At 42.2% G+C, this 9,780-nt stretch overlaps 1 pseudogene; it reads left to right on the forward strand.

Moving 5' to 3' along the window:
• The first annotated feature begins 2,885 nt into the window (after positions 1–2,885).
• On the forward strand, positions 2,886–4,030 carry LOC104275913 (annotated as a pseudogene).
• The last annotated feature ends 5,750 nt before the right edge of the window (positions 4,031–9,780 follow it).

Consider the following 9,780-nt stretch of genomic DNA (forward strand, 5'->3'; position numbering starts at 1 on the left):
TATAAATACCAACAGGAGCAGAAATCTGGTTGCAAACAGAGGAAGCAAAGATATGGCTGAAGAAAGACAGGGCCAAAACACAGAATTGTCAAACTGAGTTAGACTGCCATTTCTTCTTGACTTACATCCTGCCTTCAACTGTGATTATTACCTTCCTTTCCAAACATAGGCCTACAAAGTCTCTTGGGGATAATCATAGAATCATAGAATCGATCACAGAATCATAGAATTTTAGAATTATAGAATTGTAGAATCGTAGAAGGGTTTGGGCTGGAAGAGATCCTAAAGATATAGTTCCAACAGGCCTGCCATGGGCAGGAACACCTTACACTAGATCAGGCTGCTCGAAGCCCCATCCAATGTGGCCTTGAACACTTCCAGGGAGAGGGCATCCACAGCTTCTCTGGACAACTTGTTCCAGCGTCTCACCACCCTCTCAGAAATAAAGTTTCTTTCTACTGTCTAATCTAAATCTGTCCTGCTCTAGGTTTAAAACCATTGCCCCTTGCTCTGTTGTAACACACTTCTAAACAGTCCCTCCCCAGCTTTCCTGTAGCCTCCCTCAGGTACTGGAAGGCCGCAATAAGGTCTTCCTGAAGCCTTCTCCTTTCCAGGCTAAACAACCCCAACTCTCTCAGCCTGTCCTCATAGGAGACGTGTTCCAGCACTCCAGTCATCTTTATGCCCCTTATCTGGATCCACTCAAATAGGTCCATGTCTTTCCTGTGCTGAGGACTCCAGAACTGAACACGCTACTCCAGGCTGGATTTTACAAGAGGGAAGTAGAGGGGGAAAATCATCGCCTTCTGCCTGCTGGCCATGCTTCATTTGATGCAGCTCAGAAGGACTGATAGAGCTTTTCTTAACCTCTTAACTCTACTGAGAAAAACACATGAGGTGCAGGAAGTTCCTGAGCAACTAGTCTCTGGAGGCTGAACAACTGGTATTAGACATCTGCTTTGCCATTGCATTTTTTCAGAGGTAGCCACTGAGTTCTCTTCTTTGGACTGGACATGAGGCTAGGCAAAGGGGGCTCTGAGGCAGATCAGGTACCACGAGGCTCCTGCTTAACAAAGGGCTCTAGCAAGAGCACAGCAGGTTTCTCAACCTTCTCAAAGGAAAGCAGAGTCAATTAGAAAAGAGATATTTGAAAGAAAAAGTTATTAATCCTCTATAAAGCAGACTAATTGATTTAACTTCTTCCTACCAGTCACAGAAGTTTTCCCTATAGAAATGTGAAAAAACATTTTACTTTTTACTTCATATGGATGCACAGCATCAGTTTTCACTTTGAAGGTCAGGTGAAGCTGTATTTTTTCAGTTAGAGAGAAGTGAAATAATAACAACCTGGCTTTGTGTCAAAGCTATGCAGTTGTATGATTTGAACAATATTACAATACTTGTAACAACAGTCAGTATCAGGAGAGTTACACATTAGACCAGATCTAAGGGGAAATATTGTTCATCTCTGTACAATACTCTTGAAGTTTACATGATATAAAAATCCCTACAGACAAACTTTTAAATATGGTAGTAGAAAACACTGTATAGCCAAAGCTCAATAAAAAGCCAGCTGATGCAATTTTACAAGACCAATCCAACTTATTGCACTACAGTATGAGCATTCTGGAGTCACTTCTTAGTCAAAACATGAACAATGTACACAGACTGCAATTGTCTAAGTGGTACACTGGGCTATAGTACAACTTCTTAAAAACTATAATCATCATTCTTCAGTTTTTATTAAAAGTTATTGAGAGTGATACTAATTCCTTTGTGGTTTCCAGTAAAGAAAAAGAAATAGGTAATAAATAGCTTGTTTAAAAAGAAATAAAATTACTGTAACAGAAACTACCCCAAATGGTTAATGATTGACAGCTTTAGCTAAGTTAGTATGGGTCAAAGTTAGTACGTATCTGACACCACTTCCTGTTTCACAGGCAGACGTTCTAGAATAGAGAGATGAAAAAAAGAAAAAACTATTTAAAATAATTAAAAGGAGACAGCAATGATTGAAATAATGAGAAAAAGAATCAGGTGTAAAAGTCCAGTTGAAGACAGTTATAATAATAAGGAACAATACCCATTGTTTTTCAAAAAACTAAGAGAAAATACTAGATACAGTACTGAGTTGAAGTAGCTACCAGGTACTATCTGGTAGCTTTCTACCCAAGCAGCAATCGAAGTCCCACTTCAATACCTGGCTCCTTCTTCAGTCCTGCTGACTCTGTTGGAGATACGTGGAGGTATGAGCATCCACCTGTGCAGGCACAACTGCAAGATAGAGTTGAATTGGGACACTGGTGAGAGGACAGTGTGTGCTACCTTGATAGTATGTAAAGAGGAAGGCAAAGCCAGTCAACATCACTAGATGGATCCTGGGTTGTTCCGTGAAGTACTATGGTACTAAGAGTCCATTCAGAGCATTTACAATTTATTTACTTGTTCCTGGGACTCTTCTTTATACATACCATGTCATATATCAGAAGAGCAAGTAAATGTTGTTTGCTTAAAAGTAAACGAGTGGTATTTTTCAGAAAAAGAACTAGCTAACACAGCTCAAAGTTTATTTTTTGTTTCTGAGTGACAGAAAAAAATGCATTGTTTTTCTTCAGAATCACAGTTTATTAAACCTAATTGCCCAGAATGTAAATCACATAATAAATATTTTCCTTGAAATTATTTAATACTGCCTTTTCTGTCAGGTGTGATAATTTGTTCTAACTACTGAGACAATAATAATATTCTGTGTAAACAACAAAGGCAATGTGAGGCCTCTCCAGAGGGATACAGGAGACCTGGTTACTGAGGACATAGAAAAGGCTGAAGTACTCAACAATTGAAGTGCTCTACAACTGTGGTACTCAGCGACTTTTTTGCTTCAGTCTTCACTGGTAACCACTTGAGCCACATCACTCAAGTCACAGAGGGCATTGGCTGGGTCGGAGAGAGTGAAGAATCACCCAGGGTAGGAACAGATCAGGTCCAGGAACACCGAGAGAACCTGAAATAGCACAGGTCCATGGGACCTGATGAGATACATCCACGGGTCCTGAAGGAACTGGCAGCTGAAGTTGCTAGGCCACTGGCCATCATATTTGAGAAGTCATGGCAGTCTGGTAAAATTCCCACAGATTGGAAAAAAGGAAACATAATCCCTATTTTTAAAAATGGAAGCAAAGAAAGCCCAGAGAACTACAGATCAGTCTGCCTCACCTCTGTGCCAGGTAAAATCATGGAGCAGATCTTCCTGGTAACAGTACTAAGGTACATGAAAAATAACGAGATGATCAGTGACATCCAACACAGTTTCACTAAGGGCAAACTAGGGGGTTTTCACTAAGTGCCTGACTAATTTGGTGGCCTTCTATGACAAAGTTACAGTGATATGGGAAGAGAAACTGATGTCATTTACCTGGATTTGTGCAAGACGTTTGACACAGTCCCACAAGACATCCTTGCATCTAAGGTGGAGAGACATGGACTTGACGGATGGATCATTTGGTGAATGAGGAGCTGGCTGGACGGTCGCACTCAGAGACTTGTGATCAATGGCTCAATGTCCACATGGAGACCAGTGACAAATGGAGATCCTCAGAGGTCTGTTTTGGTTCCAGCGCTGTTCAACATCTTTGTCAGTGACATGGACAAAGGCACCAAGTGCAGCCTCAGCAAGTTTGCCAATGACACCAAAATGTATAGTGCAGTGGACTCGCTTGAGGGAAGGTATGCCACCCAGAGGGACCTTGATAGGCTTGAGAAATGGGCCAGTGCAAACTGCATGAGATTCAACAAGTCAAAATGTGAGGTCCTGTGTTGGGCCAATCCCAGGTACAAATACAAACTGGGCACAGAGTGGGTTAAGAATAGCCCTGAAGAGAAGGATTTAGGAGTGTTGATAGATGAGCAGCTCAACATGAGCCGGCAGTGCACTCATGCAACTCAGAAGGCCAACTGCATCCTGGGATGCATCAAGAAGAGTGTGGCCAGCAGATCAAGAGAGGTGATTCTTCCCCTTTAAGCAGCTCTTGTAAGACCCCACCTCAAATATTTTGTCCAGTTCTGGTGTCCCCACAATAAGAGGGATATGGATCTGTTGGAATGAGTCCAGAGGAGGGCCACAAGGATGATGCAGGGGCTAGAGCACCTCTGCCATGAGGATGGGCTGAGGAAGCTGGAACTTCAGCCTGGGGAAGAGAAGACTCCGGGGGGAACCTTATAGCTGCCTTTCAATACATGAAAGCCTACAGAAAGGCTAGAGAGGGTCTTTTTACAAAAGCGTCCACCGATAGGACAAGGGGAAACGGATTCAAACTGAAGGAGAGTAGGTTTAGATTAGATCTTAGGAAGAATTTCTTCAGTACAAGGGTGGCAAGACTCTAGAATAAGACTGCCCAGAGATGTGGCTGGCCCCTTCCCGGGGATGCTCAAGGCCAGGTTGGATGAGGCCTTGAATAACCTGGTCTAGTTGAGATGCATCCCTGCCCGTGGCAAGGAGGTTGGATTAGATGATCTCTAAGGTCCCTTCCAACCTAGACTATTCTATGATTCTATGAAATATGTGTGTATATACTTTGTTTTTCTTCCAGTTGGGTAGAACAATTAGTCAGTACTAGAGAAGTTACAAGTCAACGTTGTTATTCATCTTGATACCAAAAATCTTCACATTTATTTTAATGAGAACATATTCTCAGTAAAAGGTTAAAATGCACATATAATTCTGTTATTATAGTAGTATATATAATATACATAGTCAGCTAAAAAGAGCCTGAGAGAGATTTCACCCGAACTATGGTACAGCAAATGTAAACTTGTCAAGTATTGAATTTTAGAGGTCATTTGTTCCAGATTTCTTCTGAAGAGCAATTCAACCCTATTAATCACTAAAAATTTCTTACTTACAAAACACTGCTTTTTAATAGCTGGTTATATCAGTTTCTGAGACGCAGAATAGCAAGGTAAAACTCTTTGCTATATCTAGTCAAAGGAAGTGTTCATGTTTGTGCATCTTTCATAAGTGCTGTAGTGGGTTAATCTCACTGAAAATCTTGACTTGTATTTTCTTTAAAGATCAAAGCAGTTTCTTTGATGTTGCGTTAGATTTATGTGGCCAGATTTTGAGAGAGGGACGAGGGGCTATACAGGTGTTTTTTGCAAAAAGCTGCTAGAAGCTTCCCCTAGGTCCGACAGAGCCAATGCCAGACTCTTGACCCACAGCTGGCCAAAGAGGAGCCTACCAGTGGTGGTGGTAATGCCTCTGTGATAACATATATAAGAAGCAAGGGAAAAAATACTGTACCACAACTTGCAGAGAGAGAGAGCAGAGTGAGAATATGCAAAGATGTCAATGTCAGCGAAGAAGGGGGAGGGGGATGTGCTCCAGACACTGGAGCAGAGATTCGACCGAGTTGTGATGAAGTCCATGGTGAGGCAGGCTGTCCCCCTGCAGTCCATGGAGGTAAGAGAGGTGTAGATGTCCACCTGTAGCCCATGGAGAATCCCACACCAAAGTGAGTGGATGCCTGAAAGAGGTTGTGACACCTGGGAAGTCTGCACTAGAGCAGGCTCCTGGCAGGACCTGTAGTCCATGGAGAGAGGAGCCCATGCCAGAGCAGGTTTTCTGGCAGGACTTGTGACCCCATGGGGGACTCATGCTGGAGCAGTCTGCTCTAGAAGGACTTCACTCCATGGAAAGCATTCACATCGAGGCAGTTAGTTAAGAACTGTGTCACGAAAAGAAAAAGCTTGTTAAGAATGGTCTTCTGTGAGAGAGATGTCACACTAGCCCTGGGGTAAGAGTGAGGAGTCCTCCCCCTGAGGAAGAAGAAGTGGCAGAAACATCTAATGAACTGAACGCAACCCCCATTCCTTATCACCCTGCACCAGCTGGGGGGAAGAGGAGGTGGAGCAGGTCAGAGGAAGAAAGGAGGGTTGAGGGGAGGGTGCTATTTTTTAAGATTTGATTTTATTTCCCCTTATTCTTCTCTAAATGATTATTAACAAAATCCATTAATTTTCCCAAATTGAGTCTGTTTTGCCCAGGATGGTAACTGCAAGTTATCTCCCTGTCCTTACCTTAACCCATGAGCTCTTCATGTCCAGCTAAGAAAGGGGAGTGATAGAGCAGCTATAGTGGGTACCCAAGATCCAGTCAGGGTCAAACCACTATGGATGTATAAATTCTCCTGCATATTATGCTATTTTGCCCACAACTGATCAGCTAGAATTTTTTCACTACATCTTCATGTTTGACTTTTAAATTTGTCTTCCAACTAAACAGATAAAATTGCTAATTCCAGTAGAACTGAACCAATAAATTCCCTTTCATCCTAGAATTGCACAGTCTGAATAAGATTCAGTCTTGTGCTGCAGATCCATATTACATGTACAATCCACTAGAATGATATTTTAAAGGTACAGAATGGAAAAGTTGATAAATAGACATTTTGCATGAAGTGAAAAAGTTCAAGGAATATTAATACACAACAGCTGTTTCATATTGTTCTGGCAATGTATTTTAAAACCAGTCTCAACATGACAAACCTTGTTCCTCCTTTAAATAAAAATTACAGACTCCTTATTACATCATAAAAAACCCCAATGAATTCTAATACTGAGATTATGAATGACTCTTATTTCAGAGATTACTTGAGTGGGTTTTGATCCAAGTGTCAAAATATTCCATGTACATTTAAGATCTCCACTGCATAACAAATTGACTCATCCTTCCTTGTCTACTTCTTCACACTCAATATACATTTTTTGGTAGTTTCAGGCTTTAAGGCAGGAATATGGCATTTATTTTTTTTTTTTTCTGGGGGGCTGACCACATCTTTTAGAAACATTTAGTATGACACACATTAATACCCACCTCACCATAAACCAACAGTTATGCTGGAGGACCTTGCAGCTAAGGGCTACGTTGACTCAAGTCAGGGATGTGATCCAGCTCTCCAGGTTGTATGTTTCTCACTCCACCTGTAAAAAAACCAAACCGCTTCTGCAAAGCATTTATTTTCCAAGCCAAATAAGTTGTCCAATTATACCAAACTCATAAAATCATCTCAGCACCCAAAAGAACTGTAAACTGGAGAACTATAAAACTTTAGCAGAAATGTTTGGGGCCCAGGAGTTTCATGCCTAAGCATTTGAAATTAGAGTCTTGAAGGAGTATGTATGAATTTGCTAACCTTTCTGCTAAGTTGAAACCCACTCTTCCTACATTCTTAAACATGTGTTTGATGTTTCAGTACCACCTGCCTACTGACTCAAGTAACATAAAGAGATATAGATAATAATTTTCTCAGATTTTCAGGTTTGCAAGCACTGTATCAGCTGGAATTTATTTCTGAATTTGGCTGTATTTCCTACTCTATATGTAAGCCATTATGACAGCTCTAGAGGTGAAATAACATGTAAGAACTTTTTTTAAAATAGATTTCTCTATACTTTTTTTTTGGTAGCTCCTCATTTTTTTCATATTTTGAGGATATGTGAATTTTGTCTCAGTGAATAGGTTGATACACTACAGGTCACTGCAATTTATTGCTGTAACTGGATTTTCTCTGGCCATTGGCCTGTGGAATACAATTAGAGCAGACTACTTTGCAAAAGCAAAGGCAGATGCTTTCAAGTTCAGGCTGTCAGCAAAATCTCCTTTTTTGGAGCTGATCAAAATGTTAAAACTGTAAAAAGGAGAATTTTCCATCATGGTTTCCATTAGTTTCACCTTCTCAAGAGTCTTATGTTCCACAAGTATTTTTAAGAGGGCTAGTCTCCTGATACACTTCTGAAAGGTAAAGAGAAATTAGAATATAGCATTAATTGAGCAAATGTACTTTCTTTTGAAAAAAAAAATTCTTCCACTTTCAGAGCTTGTTAAAAATTTTGATTTTTTTCCTTCTAGAATACAAATGTATCAGTGGAATATGTCTGTTTCTTTGAATATTTCTACAGGAAGATTGTAGAAAGAAACCATTGAATAGTAATTAGGATTTTCAAATTTAGCAGAGAAACCTGAAAATGGAGATTCAGCGCTTTCTGGACAACCCTTGATATTCTGAATTAAAGCTGTCTGAATTGAGCTCATCTTTAAAGGAAAATGTGGAGAATTTCATTTAAGAATGTACACAGATCTTCAAAACTAATTTTTTGCAAAATCAACCTTTTTCAGAGAGGGGCAGATCCTAGTTGGAGGCATATATCTAGTGGAGTCCCTCAGTGATCAGTACTGTGGCCAGCACTGTTCAATATATTCATCAGTGAGGGATTAGAGAGCACTGTCAGCAGGTTTGCTGATGATACAAAACTGGGAGGAGTAGTTGACACACCAGAAGGCTGTGCTGCCATTCAGAGAGATCTGGACAGGCTGGAGAACTGGATGAGGAGAAATCTTATGAAATTCAACAAGGGCAAATGTAGAGTTTTAATTCCAAGGAGGCCTTAGCTTTCCTAGTTGCCTCCCTATGTCCTCTCACAACAGTCTTGTATTCCACCCAAGCGGCCAGCCCCTCCTTCCATGATCTATAAACTCCTCTTCCACTTGAGTTTGCCCAGCAGTTGCCTGGTTAACCACGTGGGTCTCCTGGCTCTCTTTCTTGACTTCCTACTTGCTGGGATGCATGGATCTTGAGCTTGGAAGAAGTGATCCTTGAATATTAGCCAACTGTCATAGAATCATAGAATTATAGAACAATTCAGGTTGGAAAAGACCCTTGGGATCATCAAGTCCAACCATTAACCCTACACTACAAGTTCACCCCTAAACCATATCACCCAACACCATGTCTAAATGACACTTGAACACATCCAGGGATGGCGACTCAATCACCTCCCCAGGCAGTCTACTCCAGTTTCTGAACAATCTTTCCATGAAGAATGTCTTCCTAATGTCCAGCCTAAACTTGCTCTGTTGCAACCATTCCCCCTGGTTCTGTCCCTAATTACCTTGGCCCCCTTTACCTTCTAGTACTCTGTCCCATGGTATTTCCCCTAGCAATTGCTTGAAAAGGTCAAAGTTGGCCCTGCTGAAGACCAGGGTTGTGATCCTGGGGCCCTGCACTGGGGCTTCTGGGTGTGGTTCCTGAAACCTTTGTGATGTCGTGGTTACCTCGCTGACATCAATCATTTAATGGCCTGGGACAACCCTGAAGGATCACACTGCTGTGCTCATCTGTTGGGGATAGACATGTGCAGGTGGGGGGACGAAGGAACCTCTATCCCGCGGGCTCCCTTTGGAGGACACAGAGCGGATCTGCCAGACGGGGGACACTGACGAGGTCCAGGGTACCGGGACAGACCAGTTGCACCCCTAGGCTCCTTCTGCTCTTGCTGAAAGGCCAGGAACTGCTTTCCTGCCTTCCCAAGTCCTGTCCACAAGGGTGTCAGAGAGGTCAGTCACAACCCAGCCCTGAGAGCACAAACACACAAAGGCGCCCCTACTGTCACCTGTCTATCCTGGGGCAGGCCCAGGCCTTTGTGGTAGCACAAGTGCAGGCAACCTTCGGCGCTCCCATTCCACAGCTCTCCTGCTTCGTGCTGCTGCTGTCTCTAGCACAGGTCATCAGCTTCTTTCTGTCTCCTGTGTCTGCAGCATGTCATCAGAGGAAGGCATGCAAGGAAATTACACTTCTTCACCTGCTGATGGCATCGGCCGGGTGCCCCAGGCACCACCACCAGATCCTTCAGAGGACCAGAAGTACCCAGTGTGCAGGGACACCATCACCAACCCAGTCTCTATGGTGCAGACACATTTTCACAGAATCACAGAATGTTAGGGGT

This window comes from Apaloderma vittatum, unplaced genomic scaffold (genome assembly GCF_000703405.1).
Source record: "Apaloderma vittatum isolate BGI_N311 unplaced genomic scaffold, ASM70340v1 scaffold3436, whole genome shotgun sequence".
Taxonomy (NCBI): domain Eukaryota; kingdom Metazoa; phylum Chordata; class Aves; order Trogoniformes; family Trogonidae; genus Apaloderma; species Apaloderma vittatum.